Source organism: Thunnus albacares, chromosome 7, assembly GCF_914725855.1.
Source record: "Thunnus albacares chromosome 7, fThuAlb1.1, whole genome shotgun sequence".
Classification (NCBI taxonomy): domain Eukaryota; kingdom Metazoa; phylum Chordata; class Actinopteri; order Scombriformes; family Scombridae; genus Thunnus; species Thunnus albacares.
In genome coordinates, this window is record NC_058112.1 from 24,082,208 (window position 1) to 24,103,998 (window position 21,791).

General features: G+C 43.3%; 1 protein-coding gene across 2 annotated transcripts in view; it reads right to left on the reverse strand.

The window, feature by feature from the left end:
- The window catches only part of plxnb2b (plexin b2b), a 122,292-nt gene that overhangs the window by 64,572 nt on the left and 35,929 nt on the right, over positions 1–21,791 (reverse strand). The window lies entirely within an intron of this gene.

Sequence of the window (21,791 nt, forward strand, 5' to 3'; positions counted from 1 at the left end):
TAAATAACATTGATTACAAATGCTGAACGCTGAGGGAGGGGTGCTCAAATTAAAGCGCAAAGGAGGATGGGGTTGACGTATGATGAGAGCGGTGCAAATAAATAAAAAGCAGATTGGTAGGGAGTTTTATGTAAAAGAGGGCGTGAGAGAGAGAGAGAGAGAGAGTATAAGAGATTGAGCGTGTGTGGAGAGTGTATCTGTGTGTGTGGCAGGAAGCTAGACAGGGTAACCACAGTCATTCCTTTAGGGATATCACATTCTCAGTGAGTCAGAGTGTCAGACCACTAACAGACACACTGGGCTTCTCTGGCAGGACACATACACTCTCCGTCTTTAACATGCAGAGACAAACCGGGACTGGCTCACGTTTCCTTGGCCGAGGTAAACATTAACAAAACAAATCAAACCAAACCCGTAATGACACAGCCGCGGAAAATAATCTCTGCACTGCACACTTTGGGTGAAGATGCGTTTTTCTCTGCAGATACAGTTCACCCGAGGGTCACGGTAGCAGAGATGAATTGTTTTCAGCTAAATCTAATCCAGGGCTGCGACGATAACTTCTTGACAGCAGGGAATGTACCAGAATTATACTCGCTCTCTGGCCGAAAGAAACGTTTAGTTTTACTTTGTCTATAAAACGAGAGGAAAAAAAAAAATCACCTGTGTTAATACTCCCCTCTCTCATCAAATTTATCCTCTCATACTAAACAGGAATTACTCCTCTATTCTTTTCATTTGCTTTTAAATGGACAGTCAGTCTGTAAGAGTGGGGGGGGGGAAAAAAACACTGTGTTTTCAAGGGCAATGACCTTGCACAGCTTAATAGATCTTTTCAATGTTTGCTGCCTTGGTATGCTGTCTGGATTTGTTTACAATGCAGCATGCTCAACATCACAAATCGGGGATTGCGTGGCTGTTGTCAGGGATTACCGGTCTGGTCTTTGAGTTTTTCATTAAACTGCTGTATCGGAAAACAAAACAAAAACAGCAGAGAAGCCTGTCTCACTCATACATTTGTAGGACACGCATTTATCCGTGTGAAGGTTTTTTTTTTTTTTTTTTTTTTTTTTAACAATTCTATCTATAATGCTGCACTTCTTCATGAATAAATAAATGATCTGACAGACTCCACGGTGACAGAGACACATGACCTTCTGTGTTTTCTTGATGAGAGCAGCATTGACACTGTAGAGGAAAGCATACTGTAAATCTAGAAAAAGCTTACGACCACATGGGTGTACATCACATACAGTAATTTCTTTTTTTGAAGCTGTAATATGTTTAATATCTAAGCTCTTTATCCTATATAGGGCTGCAGCATGATTTTGTTTGACACCGTAGAGAGTGGAATCCTCTTACTTTCGTCTTTATGAGGTCAGCAGTGGAAATGGACAGAGTTCAGACAGATGGGGCCCGGGGGGAATGAGGCAGGGAAAAGAGATAAAAACGGGGAGGAGCAAGCAGGGGATGAAGACAGGACAGGAACGGGTGGTGAGACAGAAATATGTAAAATTAAGAGGCAAGACGAGTGACTGGTATCGAGACAATTAAAGAAAACTGGGGATAGAGGCTAAGAGAGATTAAAGGCGTCAGTATGTTTCCACTGAAGTGCTTTTCAAATGGCCCTCCGCCCCATCTTTCCAACGTCATAATTTAGGGGGGGGGGCCTAACTTTACGAAATCGACAATAAGACAATTGTTCCCTCTCGACAAAACAACTAACAAGGTGAGTGGAGGTGAAACAGCAGGATTGAACTTCTCTCTCAAGATTTCCTTTTCCATTCTTTACACAGTTATTTCTGTCACATTTTTCTGAGTGCAACGTCATGAATACCTTAGAGGAAAGACTGTCCAAAAATGTTAGCTATTATACTACTTTGAACAATGATCGCGTCTTGTCTCTCTCTATGATGGCCAGCTTTTCACCCTGCCTTTGGGCATGGTTGGATGACACATCATAAAAACTAGTTCGTTTCTAGCATGCCCCGACCTTAAGGAGACACTTAACACTGCATTTTTAGCTTGGAAAGAATCAAAAAAATGCATTCAAACCCAGAAAAGATGATGTGAGGAGGCAAAGTAACAATGTTCTGGTCTATAAAAGGTCCTAACTGTTGATTTTCTCTTTGCATTAGGTGACATGTTTCCCATCAGTCACAGGAGAATGGAGTCCCACTTAGTTGCACCTGCTAACAAAGACATCTCCTCAAGTATTGATGGACTGCAATCTCTCCCCTTTTTCCCATCTCTGCCCGTTAACTCTGCTGCCCCCTGAACATTGATGTGGCCACTTTTCCCTGCCCAGGCCACGGGGTCCTCTGTAAAAATGACTAGTCGCCAAGTGCTGTCTGAAGTGAGGCTTTGATAAAAAGTGCCTTTTTTCCACTTCGTCGCTCAGATCTGCAGGAACCAGTCTGCTCCAGAAACCGCTCTCCCCCCTGCCCCCCTCCAACGCTTCCCTGCATCTTTTAGAAATGAGGCTGGCAGGCAGAAGGGCTCCTGCTAGTCTCCATCCTCAGGGCAAGAACACAACCCTGACAACTATCTCCTCCCTGCGACAGGCAATCCCTCTCCGCAGGGCTGCCCAAAGAAAAGTGTTGATGCTAACAAAATGCATGACAGCCACTCACTTATGTTAACAGCCCACACGCACAGAAGAGCAGCATCCCTCTGTTTGAGTTTAGTTTTATTTTCAATCACCCCTTCTAACATCTGAACTCTGAAGTCTCGGGGGAGGAGGACAGTTGACAGTGAGCCAGACAGCTCCTCTCCGCCAGGGGTTTGAAGTCTTTGTCCTGCAGAGTGGGATGGATGTGCAGGCTGGGACAGGGGTAAGGGAGATGTGGGATAGTGAGGGGGAGATAACACAAGACAGACAAGTTTACTCCCTGCCAGACAACGACTGAGGAAAAGTTTATTTGACTTCAATTTAGAGACAGGAGAAAGCTGTGGAATAATCAATGTCAGTGGACCTTTGTGGATAGAATAATCAGAGAGTGGAATGCTTTGTGTATGTTGTATTTTTTGGGAGCTCCACAGGGCTTAGTACAGGGCCTCTTCATGTTATTCAATGACCGAAAGCAAAAGGCAACAATTGGTCCTCAGAGGAGCAAAACAAACAAATTTAAGGTCAGAAATTCGAAGGTTAAAGGCAAGACTGAAGTGGAATTAATGGCCTCCATTTTGGTAAACACAGCTGAAGAAGGAGTACATTGTTCAAAGTCTAACTGGTTCTACAGACGAGCAGATACTCCTCACCCTGATTTCTCTTTCAAACTAATCACTCCAGACAGACGACGCTTAAAAAGAAGCCTCACATCTTTATTCTGCAGGAGTCTACTTCGCTATCCTTTAATATGTTGACCAGCTGACCTGCTAGTGCAGATAGCGAAGAGGAAATTCTCTTATAGGGCAAATAAATTGTCCAGCAGACCTAAACGCACTGTCATCACTGTGAAAAGGGCAATGACAGCTTCCATAGACCATTCCACTTCAGCACTTTCAATGCATGTTAAGAGGATGGCAATGGCAAATTAAAATCCATATCAATTACTTCTCGTCTCCTGTGACTTCTAAAGACAGACAGTGTTTTAGGGGAAAAATATCAGCCATTAGGTGTATATCATCAAATATACATTAACAGTTGTTCCAGGACAACAGGTTTGGTGGAAGAGAGATTTATATATTGTAATTTCTATAATATTTATGTAAAGACAGTCATCAAAACAAAGGGGAAAAGCCAGGCAGTGACACAAATCCAACAATTTCTTTCAAAAGAAACTCCCATTACATTTCAGGTGTCAACAGCTGATTCACCACACACTTGTTTGCTTTCAAAATCCCCTCTGGCACCCTGGTTTAAAATAAAATGATGAAACATCTTCATTTCTCAGATTACTTTTTTTTGAAAAATCTCTCTTATCAAATTCTTCTAACCAAATACTGCTTAGATTTGTGTCTTGTTTTTCTGGAGAGCTTCCACACAGACTCAATAAAGCCTTGTATCACATCTAAGATAGCATAGCACAATGAGTGGGCTGCAGGGCCTCCCTCATCCACAACAGATACTACTGTTGTTGTTTTTCCTTCTCGCTGGCAGTGACAGAGTGGAGCATTCCAAGTTTGCATCAAGCAAGTCGGAGCTTTTTGAGAATTTGTTGATTGCAACACAGCGCCTTCTGCTTACGCAATCCACAGAGACTGAGGGCCTCTAACTAAAACATCACAGTAAAAATGCATATGTCAATTGTTTTTTGATCAGCTCACACAGATGGTCGGCAAGCTAGCGATATCACCACTTCAAAAAGCTAGCTTTGTTTTATTTTTCTTGGACTCTTTATTGTTTGGCTTTGTTTATGGTTCCAGAAAATGAAAACAAACATGGATTTCTTAATTAAACCTTGTCATCAGTGATAGAGGAAATATTCAGATCCATAAGTAGCAAAAGCACAAATACTGCATTACAAGTTAAAGTACTGCAAAATACACTCAGAGTATGAAATGTAAAAGTACTCACTCTACATAAAAACTGCCACTGTGAGAGATATACAGTATAATCTTATGTATGACATTATTAGATAGCTGGTAGAGAGGTGAGTCAGTCACTCACAGCCTGTGGAATCTCCCACCGGTGAACATCCACTTGTCAACTGATTACAGCCTACAACTCAGGCTCTGACTAGTATAAATAAATAAATCTCATGAAACATTTCTCTCGGTGCATGTTGCTGATTTGAATAGAGGTGTTTGACGGTTCAATACTTGAATAAATAGGCTGATTTGAACTGCTAAAAAAGGACAAATTAATATTCACAGACGGTTACTGACTGTGGCATGGGGGGATCTTGTGGGTGATTGAATGAGTGATTCGTGCAGCCCGGCTTAGACCTTCAGCTCAGGACGGGGAGAGCGAGTACTGAGTTGAAATGAGCGCCAAATTGGTTGTTTTTCCTCACAGGGCAAGGTTAATACAGTAATTAACTTGATACATCTCCGCTAATGCAGTTTTTATAAGAGTTGCACAATGGTTACACGTTGTCTCGCCTCCTCTTTGCAGTTAGCACTAGCTAGTTAGCAGGTAATAAGGGCGAGTCAGTGAACGAGTTGATGGAGATGAGGACTTGTCACTCCTGAGTCTCTGCTTTTGGTAAAATAATGGATAATTTTGTATTCTTTGTGCCTGTAAAGTTATTTATATTAAATCATCTAAGAAGTTTAGAGGGGAATGCTTCGGTGGAACTGCTAACAACTCAAAAACATCTTAAACATGGCAAGGGGCCCTAAACACTATTTTTCTTAAAGGGTTCACAAGTCAAAAGGCTCAGTCTTTAATAATGCATTGTAATTTAAAAGCTTATAAAGTGTTTTTTTAATGTAAAATCTTTCATCTGAACAATAACTTGTAGATATATCTGTCAAATAAATGTAGAGAAGTAAAAAGTACAATATTTCTACAGGTGGGAATCTTTGGGAATCTGTCTGATTCGATTCAGAACCAGTTTTCAATTGAATGAATAGAAAAGGGGACACAATCTTTAGTCTCTTACTCCAGTATCCCGTGTGCCAAACCAGGCTGCAGACCACTTCATTTTTAAAAGTTAAATGCATTAATTAATGAATGAATTCATTTCTAAAGCATCTTACAGTCTCCTGCCTGTATGAGAATAACAAACTGAGGGGGAGGAGAAGTGCTCCGCTGTGTTGTTATTAACATCATGTTTCCAGCAGTGGAGAGCAGCCTCTCTGCTGCGCCGTTAGCTCCGGGGAAAGCCATTGTTGTCCGAGACACTGAACGTGCGGCAGGGTTTTTGAGGTGAAACAGACTGAGCAAGTTATTTTCTTCACCTCAGAGTCGGTTTACGTTGTGTAATCGCTCTGCTAACGTTAGTCTCTGAGTGACGGGGTAAAAGTATTCACGGTATACTTCACGTTCGTCTTGCAAAGGTAATTATTTAGTCATTAAATCAAAACTTGTTTTGAAGATGAACTACAAGATGAACTCTAGCGTGTGCGTGCTGTGGACTGTCCAGGTGCTGCACTGACCTCGCAGTTGAGTTCCACCTTTTTCATTCCGTCAACATCACAGTATTAATTAACATTTAGAAAATCAATTTCTGACATTTGTGAATCCCCTAAATATTTCCCTCTAAAATGCTGTGAAGTGGAACTATAAAGTTGCGTAGAATGAGACACAAATTTGAACTTACCACTGCAGTACTTGAGTAAATGTACTTTGTAAATGTACTGTCACTTTCCACCACTGCTTGTCGAATACCTTGTTAATTAAATCTGGGTCACATAAAGTTTGACCTTTGTACCAAAGCCCAGTTTCTAATAAACACATCTGTAGAGACACAAAATGTCTACCACAAATTACCAGTCGTGAGTCAGATTAGCTGGAATAATTGGTAATTCTTTGCAAATTATAGCAAATTGGGGTGTCTGTGCTTAATGAGTAGAGAAAAAACAATAGTTCTGGGCAATTTAGGAGACATCATCACAGTGAGAGAACAGATATAGAAAGTCTGGAAGTCAATTGACCTGCACATTTCTAACCCACACACGACCAACCGTGGGCTCTTTCAATTCACCATTCCAACCAATTACACTCGCAGGCAAAGCGCCCCACCACACAAAAGATATTCCCAGTCCAATTTCTCTCGCCCTATCTTACCCCCGTCTTTCTCAGAACGATACATTTAAGCCATCAGACAAGGCCGGGGCAAAGTGCATATTTGAAAGAATCTAAAGTGATGGAAAAAGAAACAGTGGGGAAGAAAAGTAAGTTCAACTCAGAGCTATCTGGCTCCCTTTGATCAGGAGGAACGGTGGATTAGGAAGGATTCTCCAGAAGTTTCTACTTAATCCCCATAACATTCTACAGTATAAAACCACCAGTAAACGTTACAGCAAACTCACTCCCAAGGTCAGATTAGACTACATGCTGCACACTCAGGTTCCCCACCATAAAAAGACAGCAGCTCCTTTGCCTTGGACCAAATTACTCCACGATATTGGGTCCACAACACTGGTCGGTATAGCTTTCATTTTACAAAAAATAGAAAAAAAGAAGCCATTTATCTTTGGCTTTGGTCTCATTCCTTTTCCTGTGATGGATGTTGCTGCACTGAACCAAGCAGGTCAACTCTTCCACTGTTAGGATTTTTGAGAGAGAATCAGACAGAGAGTGACAAGAGAAACATTTCTCTGGGGGTGTTAACTATTGAAAACTGTGATGTTTTCTGCCTACAACAGCCCTCTAGCCTCTTTTGAACTTTAAGTGTCACCTCTCCAGAAACAATTTGAGATTGTGTTGGGAATGTGTTTGTGTGTCTGTGTACGTTTGTCCTCTGAGGCAGAGTATTATGTCTGTGGGGGTGGACTGATGAGACAGGCATGCAGACTCCGTTTTTGTGTCGTCAATCACCTTCATGTACAGTAAATGATTTTTCAACAAGCTCCAGGGTGATGGATAATCAGAACGAAAGGGTGGGCTGAGTACTCCTCTCCTAGTTTTTCAATGGATGGTGGAGAGAAGAGAAGGTCCCTACATCACCGTGCTCTTGATGTGCTGTGCACGTTTTTCCATTTGGGCGCTAACGTTAAACGTAGCGCCCTGGGCCAAAGCGATGATGGATTCCCCCTCCTGGCAGCTTCCCTTGTTTCAAAGGAGCACTCAGGATGAGAGAGGGGGTAGGGAGGGAGAGGGGTAGATGTCTGGGGACAGAAGCCCCATGTCGAATAAGAAGCTGCCAAATGGAGCCTCTACAGCTCTTCATCAGGGCCGGTGGTCCTGGAGGGGTGGCTGCTTCAGGCAAATGCTAAAAACTGCAAGCCAGGCAACACATCTGTGCAGCTGGGTTCCCCTCTACGGCATGAAACATATAACCCCTCCAGCAAGTACAGGCATGTGAGTCAGAGACTAAGAGAGAAATGCAGAGGAAAACAGAGAGGGAGCCAGTCAGAGAAAGACAGAAACAGGGGAAAGTAGGGGTCATGTGTGGTTTCTCACTCAAGATACTGAAATCAAAACTTTCTCTCCTCCTCGGTGTTGACCACGTTGGGCAGAAACAAAAAGCAGCCCTCCAACAGCGAAGGCGCCAAAGGAATGCAAGACGAATCTCCATGGTAATTCTCCCTCTGCAATCATTCTTCTCGTCTCTCTCCCCAACTGTATAGCTCACACGGTTTGTCTCCATCTATTTTCATTCAGGCATAATTAAGGCCCACTGTTTATATTGTTGATCGTCAATTAAGATGATTCACCGTCTAGCGGGAAGACTTTTTCCACTTGATGGTATTGTTGTTGCAGCATCTCTGTCTCACTGTTGATCTTTCAGAGAAATTTATTCTGAACTGATGCAGCAGTTTGTGCTGACATTTACTTATGATGTTGTTTGCCTTCATTCTCAACCGTGTTCATCTCTGCTTTTGCAAGCGACATTTTCATTCTGTTGTCATCAAACCTCCTTAGCACAATGTAGCAGAGCTGCTCACTCAAACAATGCATTAAACATAAAAGCTAAATTGAAAGGAGGATTCCTGCACTTGCTTTTGATGCAGACAGACAGAATTTTCATGTACAAATTACTGGCAGACAAAGATTTTTAGAAACAAAAAATATTTACTTAATCTTTTCATTTTTTTGGTGGGAGTGGAAAATCTCCAACGGTGCCAAAACTAGCAAAGGCTCAAGCCAAATGTCCAGGACTTACGGCAATAATGCTTTTAATCTCTAGGCAGCTGCAGCAAACTCTCAAGTCTGGTGAGACTTTCCATAAGGTTGTTTCTGCATGTCCAGTGTTGTGCACACTGTACAAGCACAGCTTGCCTTCTGTGTCTACGTGATGTCTGAATAACTTGAAGCACATATTTCAAGAGCTAGAACCTAGACAGTGCCAGAAATTGAGCTGACCTCATTTGTATGACCAATTTTAATAAATTAGTCTCACATTTTACAGCAGCCACATGCACCCCTTTCTGCATATTTTACTTGTTTGCGCCTTCTGAGCTGATCTGTGCCTCTATGGCCTCTTCCTTCTCATAATGCACTGATTTATGGGTAATTACTTAGTGACAGGGTTTGTGTCATTTGCACCAAGCGCAACAGTCGGCACCAACAATTTCAGCTTGTTTAATAAGCAAAGAAATAATATGATGAGACATATGATTACAGTGTGTTCTCCATAGCAATAACAACCTTGCTTATTACGCATGTATGCGAGCCAGCCTTGTATAATGTGAAGTGTGACCTTAAGTTTTATCATGGCAATCATGACCCTGTCCAGGATTTCCATTAAAGAATATCTGTCTCATTAGATTATGGAATGCAATCTGTGCAGGGCGAGATAAAGTGGTACCAGGTCATACACTCAATATCTCATCATTATGTAACAACGGGGAGTGCGGCCATTGCTCTCCGCACACACGATTACACGTGCACGCACACACTTGTTCTCCCTCCAGATAACAGTCGAGCTGGCAGCCTTCTCATCAATTTACAACACAAATACAAAACACAAACTGCAGCCGTGGAAGATAGGAATTGGGATTTGGAGAGAGTTGCTAAAAATCAAAAGGGCCAAATCCAACGGAGAGTTTTCACACTGCCTTCCATTCCTACTTTTTCCATCTCATTACAGTGCACTTTGAATACTAATGGAAAGGGTTCGCACAGCCATGCAGCACTAATGATTTACAGCTAGGCAAAGTAAGTACACTAAGATACCAGCAGGGCGAACAGGCCTTGGGGGTATTATTCAGGGACATTTCTGTGTACACCGTAACTGTGGTTTCATTTGAAAACATTATTTATGAGAACAATTTCCCCGTCAGTGTCTAGAGGAAAACGGTAACGGCACTTAACATCTCTCTCCATCTTGAGAAGGAAAATGTCATGCAAATAGATGATTTCTCATGTGCTCCCCCTGAACAATCGTACTCAAATGCTGCCCTGCAAATCACTTAATGCGGCGGGGAAATGGGCATTTCTGCCTCGTCTTACAGCGCCTCAGAGATGGAGTAGGAGATTGTCGCTGTGTAATTTCACTTCTTACTCTCTGCCAGCCAAACCCTCCTTCAAACATTTCAGCCATGATTTAGGGATAATAAAAAAAAAAAAAAGAAAAACAAGCGCTCTCCCTCTCAGCTTTTTACCCATTTGTGGCGAAATTATTTTTAGCTTTAGAAATCCATGAGAATGAGAAGCGGAGAGACAGCAAGAGGGAGGGAGAGAGATTCTCCTTGCAATGCCAGTGGATTATTGGCAGCTTGCAAAATCCCATCAGAAAGGATGGGGTAGAAACAGATCACTCTGTGTTACATGGGAGAATAAGAGCTGCAGCACATTGTATAGCCACGGCCCGCTGTATCGCCCTCCTCGGCACACTTCTTCTCATCTCTTCCCTCTGAGCGCCAGGCCACTCCCGGGGAATTAACCCCACAGTCATTATGCTGGTGAGGGTCACTGGATCTGTGGCATGTGTGGAAACACCAGTAGTGCTCTGGCTTCAGTGCTCTGCCTCAGGCATCCCGCCTGCCTGCCTCCGCATACACAGACACACATGCATATCCCAAACTGAGCAGTGTCACGTACAGACAGAGTACCCACACACCCAGGCTTGTTGCCCAGTCACCAGTCAGCCTGCTTAATAAGGATGGCAAATAGTCCCTGCAGCACTAAAGGCACAATAACAGAAGCCGTGATATTCTCTCTGTAGCTGGAGTCTAACTGTCTCTGTGTCCAAGCAGAGGGCTGGAGGTTCAGAAGGCTAAACGCACACGCTCCATTTGAATTAGAGCTGGATTTACTGAGGTGACAGGGCTTGTTTTCAGCTGCAGCCACCAAGGAGAAGCCGGCCAGGCTATCTCCTAAACCAGCACCACATTGACGTGCCACAGGTAAAGCGTTGGTCCAAATAATGAGCGTGATGAAAGTAGGCAGAGAAAACAATGGCTTCAGGCAGCCGCTGTAAATGCTGGCATCACTTTTTAATTGCCGCTGTTCTCAGTTACGCTTGGTTGAGGGGGGGGGGGGGGGGGGGGGGGTCTTTTCTGTCGTGCTCAATCTGCGCTGTGCCATCCTTAACACACAAAGTATGTTGAGACCTCCCCACCTTTAACTTGAAAATCCAACAGATGGGAGAATTTTAGCACCCGCCATGAAATGCCTTTCAGTATATCGCCTGCCCATAGCAATTTTCCCACCACCTACTTCGACTAAGTTGGCAGGATGAACAAACAGACATTGAGGCACACACTCACCCCCTGGGGCATCATTATCCCAGACACAAGAGTTGCCGCCAAAAGTAATGGAGCTCTGGGCCTACCTGGCTCATGGCAGCTCCTACTTTCTTATATTGAAATGGAAGGAATGGGAGAGCTCTGAACACAGTTTATAAAAAAAAAAAAAAAAAAAGGCACTGCCAGGGGCTTTGCTGTGGGATTATGAGAATTGGCCAAGAGTCAGGATAAGTAGGGAGGGGTGAAGGGGAACAGTCCTGCTGTTGGTGTTTTTTTTTCCCATGTTGGCTGGTTCTGTACTGTACTGGGCTGGGTTATACTGGGTTGGGTCAGGCTTTTGCTGCCAGTTCCCAGAACACAGGGACCCTTTTTTCTCCTGCCAATCACAACCAGATGTGCCCAGACTTGCTTTAAGAATTCTGATCCCTCACTCGGTCTGGCTTTCAGCTCTGAGCGAGTCATACGAGTAACAGTGGACACACACCAAACTTGGTAGAGCACAGACCAAAATACACGCACACACACACACACACACACACACTCGGTGACAGGCATGCACACAAACAAGGCCTGGCTGAGGCAATGTAATCACAGGGGCCCAAAAGGAATCCCAGAGCAGGAATGGGCTCCAATAACATGCTTTTCAACACCGGGGCGCTTGTCTCATTCGCCCATTCCCCCAGGATATGTAGTTTGAGGAGATTCAACCTGACATGACTGAGAGATTTACGAGGTGTAGATAGAGGCCCATTTTCACATAGATACCCGGTCCTATCAATGCAATGCCAAGACCTATCAATTATAGACCAGACAGGTTTCTGCACCCCCAAAATTCTTCAACAGGTATCCCACTCAGCCCTAGAAAGCAGGAATACAATACGACACTCTCTGCTGCTGCTGAGGCATTAGTGTGCCTGTGGGTGTGTTTTAATATTTGAGTGTCACTGCAATGTTTTTCCTTCAAACACAGTGTGAACACAAATTTATGCCCTCAAGCTACATAAAGCACTGATGTTAATGATAACTGCACAAGACTACAGAAATCATTTACATGGTAACTGTGCTGGTGCCATTCCTGTTTAAATGAATCAGGAACTTGGAGGGGGTCATGTGTTGTGTACATAGACAGCGGGAGCTGATGTGCTATTAACTATTCATTACATAAATCTGATAAGAAAATTATTCATCCATGCAGGTTATGTGAATAAGTATTACACAGCGTCTTAACCTCTTTTCTCTTTTCTCCTGTGCTCCAGAGGATCTGGTCTCCCCTCTGTATCTTCTCTGCCATGGATCCACCTCCAGCAACATTATCAGCGAGTACCATCTGTTCCCTGCAGCAAGTGTAAAATTGAGCTGCTTGAAAGTCGTCCGATATCGATCGCAGCCACATTAATTTCATAACGCCACATAATGTGTGTCACCATTTGGAATCACATCATGGAATCTGTACGCCCGGTCATGCCCGCAGATGACACTCCTCATGACCTGCATTGACTGTCATGACCGTGATGCATGCGCCACTAATGTCAGGGAAGTGATGGTGTATAAAATATATTGTGGTTTTGGTTTATATATTTAATAATTGTGTAATATTGGTATATTTGTAAGCCTTTAGCGTTCAATTTAATTTGGAATATTGCTCATTAATTAGAGTGAAATGACCTGAAGTTTTGTGGTTTGAACGTGGGATAACCTTCACTTTACTGTTAATGGTTTAGGTCATATTAAAAAACCTGAGGAGCTAATGTTTGTAAAATAGGGAAGTAATGAACGAGAACAAGAAAAAATACTGAGCATTTCACTATTCTTACTGAGGATTTCATAGCTTTTTTTTCCCCTACTTGACAGAATGAGCTGCCTTATTTTTCAGAACATTTTTACACCACTACATGTCCCATATGGGAGAACAGGAGTAAAACATTTGATAATTTGTTCTCACGAATTAACACACAAATTAATAAATTGTGCATATTAATACTTCTTACACACACATTAGCAGAACAGTAAAATTATTGAACCCAAATAGCCCATTTAGAGCCCACAATCTTTCACTGTTTATTTGGCACCGCATCACACAACATCCCATGTGCACCTCGCAACCACAGTGGGCCACCAAAGAGAAAGTGATAAAACAAAATTAGCAGACAAAAAGTAGCAGACAATAAATGCCACCAACAGCAAGGAACTAGTTTCACTGGATCACAAATTTATGTAGACTTGTGATAAAAACATGAAACTAAAAAATAAAAACAATAAAGTCGCCCATCCACTGCAAGAAAATCCAGCTCTTTGAAAAGCCTTAACATCACCTTAAGTGTTGGTTAAACAGAAAATGTAGACCAGATGGTCGCACTACTTGAAAGGTTAACAAAAATTATTATAAATCATTCTCTTGGGACTGTGAAAATCCATACCAAATTTAATGACAATCTGGACAGAAGCTGTCACGTGCAGGCAGGCAAACTGACCAACCACGCTTGCCATGATTGTTTTTGTCATGCTGCGCTGCCAGCATGACAAAAACGATCGCGGAAGCACCAGCAAAACACTACAAATGCACTAAACACAGAAGAATCATTTATTTGTGTCTTGCAAATCCCAGAGGATCTCACCCATGACGAGATCTGCAATCGCTGCAACTGCAGTCGTGCTTGAAGGTGCCACATTGCAAACGAGACATGGGGCAAGATCCAATCAGATGTGTTGGTGGTGTTTAACTGGTTTCTTCATGTTTGTCAGACTATACATATATATATATATATATATATATATATATATATATATATACACACACACACCTGTGTACATAACAGGCTGTCTATAAATAGGCTCCTTTCAACTTGTCAAGTGGCTATCTGCTTTCCTTATGTCTACTAACTACAGGTTAATGTCAAACACAGGGAAACTTAAGTTCAACTCAGCCTGGTTCCTTGTTTTTGATTCAATCAAGGAGTAAGCCTGTTGCAGGGAACATAAAAGTCACAGTTCAAATGAGGTAATCTTGCTTCAAACAAACCAGACATGAGTGGCTGAACAAATCAGTGTCAGCAAGTCACATGCACAAAGACGGTAAGTTAAATGAAAACACAGGGAGAGGATTTAGCATTAGCAGTCATCTTAGGCACAGCGCTGTTAGATAGCAAAAAAAATACATACACCACTTTACAGCCAGATGCTTAAAGCACATTAAGACCTAATCTCTCTGGAGTAAAGAGCAGGGAAACAAAGAGCACTGAGATTGGTTGCACAGGAGGTGGGAGGGCGCGAGTTGAGTAGGAGTACACAAGAGAGGAGTGCGTGCCCTACAGGCTCCTCTTTAGTAGATGGTCCATTGTGGTTAACTGTACAGATCGATAGATCAGGTCAATAGATCATTAAGCAATCCCTATGCTCCCGAAATAACACAGGGATCAGAGTGGAGATAAGAGCCTGGATCAATGCTGGATCGACGGGAGGATGGAGCGGTGGACAGAGGCTGGTACAGGGATGGTGGAGGGTATGCACCCTGTCGGGGTAGTGAGCGGTCTGCCACGTGTCTCAAAACAAAACTGTTAAAAGGTTGTTTTATTCAAATCATAAAAAATATGTTTTCTCATTCAACTAGTTTTGCAGAGCCCATGGCGGATAGTTTTGTTTTTCCTCTGTGATTTAGCCCGATGATAGGATTAATCTTACAGTGGGAGGTGGGTTAAGAAATGTTTACCCACCTCCTTTCAAGCAAAACTCATCATTCCAGACAGCGTTTTAGTCAAATGGCAAATTGGTAATTGTTTAATTATTAACAGAGACAGTTGAAAACCATTTAAAGGTCTCATTCTGAATGTTGTTTAGGCTTTCTATGTACGAAAGGGATTGTTATTTGCAAGAGTGCCAAATACATTTCACTCACAATACGTAACATCAGTTCAACTACACAAAAGGTAGATCAGGAAAGAGACTCACCTGCAACGTGACCGTACAACAACTTATTTGATGAGCTTGTGACTTTTAAAGTTTATTTTTCATTTTTTTCCTTCACTGGATGAGTTCACTGCTATCAACAAGGGATATATCGGGTTAGCAAAATCCTTTTCTGGTTCTCAAGTTGTCACAACGTGCACTGAGCTGATGAAACTCAGGAACTGTGAATGCAGCTCTGTGTATGAAAACTTAAGAGTTATCATTTTAAAATGCAAAGTGTCTCTCTGGACAGGAACTAAATGAGTGAGTCTGCCAATAAAACAGTAGGTAATTAGGGCTGTACTTATCACTAGGGTGGGGACATATCACTGACTAGCACAGGTAATATACACACACACACACACACACACACACACACACACACACACCTCCCCTAGAGATATAAATCCCATCTGAACGGGGCTATAGGGACTACGTCTTTGTTAGAAAGCAGTTCAAATGAAAACTGTTCACAGTGAGGTCAGTGGATTATCCAGAGTAATAGAGACAGTGTTCCTGGAAAGACACAATTTTGAATTTTTTTTAATGTAATTTTTCACTGCTGTGAGCACCACAAACAAAATTGCCTTCACCTCCACTGTTTTGGGGTGGCAGCAGAAATCTCAGGAGGTGGCTATCTCAAAACTGGGATACACAAAACCCCAAACCATGTGCATTGCAAGAAACCATGAAATGCAACTGAGAAAATAGGATTGTTTGGTAATTTGGGTGACCTGACTCTATATAGCATTAGCTCATGTCAGCATGGGTGGGCAGGACCGGGGCCATGCGCTGCCAGGTTTTGACCACCTCTGTGTCAATGTAGGTGGGGAGAGGCACCTTTATGAAACCGGCAGCCTGAAATGGAAGAGGTTTTAGACCAGCAAATGGGAAAGCACAGCTGGATAGAAATCACATATTCCTTTTCTACTATGGCAAGTGATGTGTTTATCGGTTTATCGCCTTTTTAAAATTCACTAATACAGATCATTCTGTCTGGTTAACTCATTAAAATCAGTAGTTATCTTGCAGACCGATTTAACGATGTACATTATTCCACAAGCCTCTAGGCTAAAGCACAGCGATGTGGCTCTGGCTTTAAAAGATGCCTTCTATCAGATAAGGATGTAATTATACAAAACACAACATTGTGTTGACTAATTCTATCATAAAGCACTTAATCGTATAGCAGCATTAATATGCTCATACTGATTCTTTTCCGTGTGGCAAATATCAATGTAATCCTATTCTTATGACTGGGATCCATTTGTAATCTGAGAGGTTCATTTTAAAAGGTCAACACCTGGTGTTTATCAAGTTCTTTCATAAAAAAGGGCTAAAAATGATTTACGATCATAGAGGCATCAAATTCCTTTAGAATTGATTTTGTACTTCATAATATATCAACATGCCTGCTCTATTGGGAGGCAGAGAGGCTCTGTGTCTTTGATCACACTTTCTCATTATCATCTGTAAGCAGGAGTAATATTAAAATAAACAGAGCAGGGGGTAAAGCCTGGGGACCGCTGCTTCCTGCCCCCCTGCCTGATGCCGCCATGGGCTCTTCCTGTCTGGGTGTTGGGGCCAGGCCTGCCCGCTGGGGACCTGATAAACTCTGAGCAAAAGAGGGGGAGGGAGGAAGAGGAGCGGTGGCAAGCCATACGCAGACGCTCCACCCTAAAGAGGAACAGCATGCCATCCCCGGTGGACATCTGTTTTCACAGGTGTGCTCACCCAATGTGATTAAGATTGGCGCTGCACACCCCCCGAGCAATGCTGTACTTGTACGCCAACACTATGGGTGCCGGGGCATGGGTGTGAGACGCGGGGAACAGTTGTGTTGTTTTGGGGCAGATGGAACTGATGATGAGAGTTTGAGTGAAAAAGGACAGAGCGAGTGGAGGAGAAAAAGGGGGTTTTGTGAGAAAAAGTTCATATGGCTAATTCACTGCAAACAACTGTTTAGAGAAACATAATTTAAGAAGAGTGGGATTATTCTCAGCAAATGCAGATTATCCTCTGCTGTTTGATTTTTAAAGTGAGGGGGGGGGGATCACATGAAAGGATTGGAGTAAGCCACACATGGGAACAGTGTTTCATAAATATCATTACAATTCAAAAATGGGCAAAATGTTCTCAGAGAGGAGACTGGATGGTCTGAAAGGGAAACCATTCACCCCCAGAAAAGCCTATAGGATATAGGTGGGCAGCGGTTTTGGCAGAACCAACACAGCTGGTACCCAGTGCTACAACGCACCTGCTTCCATGGCAACCAGAAGAGGGATTGCTTTCCCTTACACCAGCAGGCCACTTCATGCTTTAATGTAAAGCGACAACTCGCTGGAATTAATTTGTGTGTTGTCAAAAAAAAAAAAAAAAAAAGTCCCCCCAAACAGATTTAATTCAGAAAAATAGGAAAAAAGCAATTTTCTTTATTTATGTTAGCTCCCCCATCTGCCCCCACACCACTGCTACCACCCCATAATTCTCCAGTGGTTTTTGAGAACTTTCAGCCATTTCAAGCGATCTCACTCCTCGAGTAGTACGAGGCAGCGACAAGAAAATCTTTAACGAACGAGAAGGCAATTCCATTTCACAGCAGCGAGGAACCGAGGAGGAGGGGTGGGAGAGTCAGTCACCAGCTTCTAAAGAGAAATGGAAGCCTTGGATAAAAGCTGCTCACCCCAAGATATCTCCCCCCCCCCAAAAAAAAGAGGAGCAGACAGACTTAACACCAAATCATCCTGCTGTACGACTCAGAAGCTTACCTAGCACTGACAACTGACAGGAAGAGTGCGCTGTATCTAGCTTATTAGCATTTGTGAATATCACTTTGCTTATGCCCCCAAACTTCTTAAACCTCTGTCTGTGACTAACAGAGCAACATCATCTTTTACAGCAGACATCATTTGGCAAACAAGGAATAAATAAAACCTAAATGCACACTTTTGCATGTTCAGAGTGGTTATCAAAGGCTTTTATCACATCAATGATTTTACAATGCTGCCATGTAAAACCTGTTGCTAAGGCATGTTTAAGGGAAATCTTATATGAGTATAAGAACAGGAATGATAAATGTGCACATATAACAGGCAGTATTCGGAGTTAATGTGGCTTGCTGTGATCTCAAGCTGCTGGAAACAAATATATCCCATTTGCCAGTCTGGGATATATTACAAACCCTGATCACACAACCAATCCCTAGTCCTGATTCCATTATCCATCAAATAGAGTGCACCCCCTCCCTCACTCCCACCCCTCCCATCAATGAAGCAACGGCAGGCATCGCTCCCACAACTCTGCCCAGCTCCAATCTGCTCTCGCTTCCCATCTCCTGGCGAGCATAACTCAGCGAGGGGTACGACTTCTCTCAAAAGCTTGATGTGAGAAATGTATATATTTGTAAGTGCTAATACTAAGCAGCACAGAATGTTGGGCCAGCACCAGACAGATGGTTCTGAGAGAGGCAGAAGATCAGAGAGATGCTCCCTCCCACCCTCTCTGTCCCTGTTCCTCTATTTCTCTGAAAGAAGGCACTATCACAGCTCTGCATGGCACCAAGGAGCCTCAGTGTACAAAAGCGGCCTTAATTCCCTCGATGGTGGAATCAGCTCACTTTAACAAGGGTATCAAAGTAGTTCATCAATGAGGGGATATTTAGAACTCAAACTCTCAAAAGTCTACATAACCATGGGTGGAATACTATTGGGAGGGTTGGTGGGGTGTAGAAGGACAAATAGAGGCACTTAACAGAAAAACAGGCATATAAACAAAACAACAAAGACGCATAGATGTAGTTTTGGAGAAAGAGTGCAGAAAAGCCCTTCTCAGATTTGTAGCGGAGTGACTAATGACATGGAAATTCTTATATGTAACTGGTTTAAAGGCACAATTAGCCTTGCCCAGTGTGTCCTTCATAAAGCACTGTCAGTGCAGATTAATTGATATAATCAAAGGCCAAGTGAGCTTAATTTATGAAGCTGGAATTCTCTGGAGCACAAGTTATAAAGTGTGAACAAAAGAAATGACTGACTCACTGACTCACTGTGTGCTCGAGTTTTCACAAGAGGAGGGATTTCATGTCTTTATTTGGCATACATCTGTTTTACACTTGGCTCGCTATGACACCTCATAGGAGGCCAGGGTCAAATAAAGTGCAGGAGAGCTTAACAGCTCTTGCACACCAAGGGAGGCAGGGCTACTCAGCAACTACAAAACAGACAGACAAATGGATTCATTTTCAAGCGCACACAGATGGACATGAAGCCACACAGATAGAAAAAGTCTCCGGACACACAGAATGCACCCCCCCCCCTTTTTTTTTCTGGAATGGGCCAGGCAGCCTGTGTGGGCTACATCAGCCATGCTTTCAACGGTTTACACGAAATGGTTCAGACACGTGTACAATCATCAACTCTGCTTAGCACTCTGCCTCTGTGTTTCTCTACGTAAAACTCAGAAATGGAATGGGCTACAATTCACCCACAGTGCAAAGAACTCGATCAGGGGTGAAGGCGCCATATCAGGATTGCTTCCACGCAGAAAATATGTTGCATTGCCTGGTGGAAAGAGAGGAAGGTCGAGCAGAAGCTGCCGATCGATTGTGATTCTCATTGTTCAAATGGGACATAAAGCTCTCTTTGTCTGCCCATGCTCTTCTGACCTTTATCGGGCCACTGAAAAAGGCAAACGCCACCAGGCCGAGAGGGAAATGGAGCGTCTGTTTTGCGCTTAACACACTGCTCACAGATTGCAGAGCTGGCATGGTGTGGCGGACACAGACTGTCTGCCAACCTGGGCGCTCTCCGCCCTGCCCGACCTTGGTACCACTGCGCCAATGTGCCAACGAGGGCTCCATAACACCCTGTCCTTTCCTAAAAAAAAAAAACATACTCTCTCTAAGACAAGGCTGGAAAACAGAAACAGGCTTGAGACACAGAGTTCATTAACAGATAAACGGCGGGAGGTGGGGAAAAAGAGAAAGATGGGAATAAATGAGGAAATGACAACGGACGGAAGATATGGGGAGAGGTTGGCAGTCGTCCATGAAAAAGACAGCTGGCAGCGACATCCTTCACAAACCTGGCGACGCAAGCGGCATGATGGAAGCAACCTCCAGAGACATGGAGAGAGGGAGAGAGGAAGAAGGAAAGAGATGAGGGGGTTTGGAGGAGGGGGGTTGTGGTGGTAGATAACGTGACTTTAGTCTCCAGACTCCTGTGCTAATTAACACAGTTCCACATACAAGGCCCCCTGCCTGCCTCGCAGCCTGGCCCCGGTCTTCAGAGCCGACACAGAGGGGCCGAGAGAGACGGGAAAATGTGTATGTGTGTGTGTGTGTGTGTCTGTGTGTGTGTGTGTGTGTGTGTGTGTGAGGAAGGAATGGGGGAGTATGAAGGATGAAAAGGGATGAAAGGTGAGGCAAGGTCTGGTGGCCTTGTCTGAAGGTGAGTCGGCTCCCCCGCCAGCCTGCAGCCTGGTTCCTCTGGCGGAAAGCAGGAGGGGGGGGGGGTGGGGGGGTGTAGAAGACGAATGAGTTCAGTGCAGGGATGCTGATCAACACCCGAGTCGCTCACCGGCCATCTCACTATTTCGCTCAACTCGTCCAGAGGGAGGGAGGAAGTGAGAGAGGGAGAGAGAGAGAGAGAGACAGAGAGATAGGAGAGGAGGCCAATGAGCCGGCACCGGTCCAGTCACAACACCACAGACACAAATCCTGGTTCTGTACCATTAGCTCCAGACTGTCATAAATCAGACAAAGCCAGCCGGCAGGACGGAGGGAGAAGGCCAAACAGAGAAGTCAAAAAGCCACAGCCACACAGCACTGATTGGACAGCAAGGGGGGAAACAAACAGCAACCTCTGAACAGAGGAAGTATTTATAACAACACAAGACAAGCTCCAAACACATAATGGAAGAGTTGGACAGAGTAGGGCTAGATATTGAATCTCAATACTTATCACCAAAATCTTTCCATAGCACTGAGTGTTGATACTGAAAGTTGGCACTGAATGCTTGGTCAAATTTTTAGCCTTGTTTATTAATTCTCTAAGTTATATCAGAAAACTAAACAGAAACATATTTTGGACGGCATTTTGTGGTGTTATACAATAGTTATAAGATAAAGGAACGAAATGCAACAAAAGCCACCAGCAGACCCCAAGCATGTGCATTGCAATCAGTTTAACTTTAAAAGCATAGACCACCAGGGCTACCGCAAACTTTGCTATTTTAGTTTGGCTAATTTGGCTGATTGTGTTGAGACAAAAACACTGATGCACAGAGAAGTTTTGCATATTTAGTTAAATGAAAAGAAGTTTTATAAAACAGGTGCGCTCTCATATCAGTACCAACACTAAAGTAATATATTGGCACCACTGTTAACAAATTTAATACAATGTACTCAGCTTTAGTGCAGAGTAAAACATGCTTTTTAAAAGCTACTTCACACAAATTTTGATTGTAGCCTAGAGTCTCTGCATTTGCATCTCATAAAAGGCAGCATTAACATACACATGATCCAGATTGTCCGGGCGCTAGTAGACTAGACATTTAGTCATTAGGATTTTGTCATTGTAAATTGTGATGCTCGATTAGAACATGTG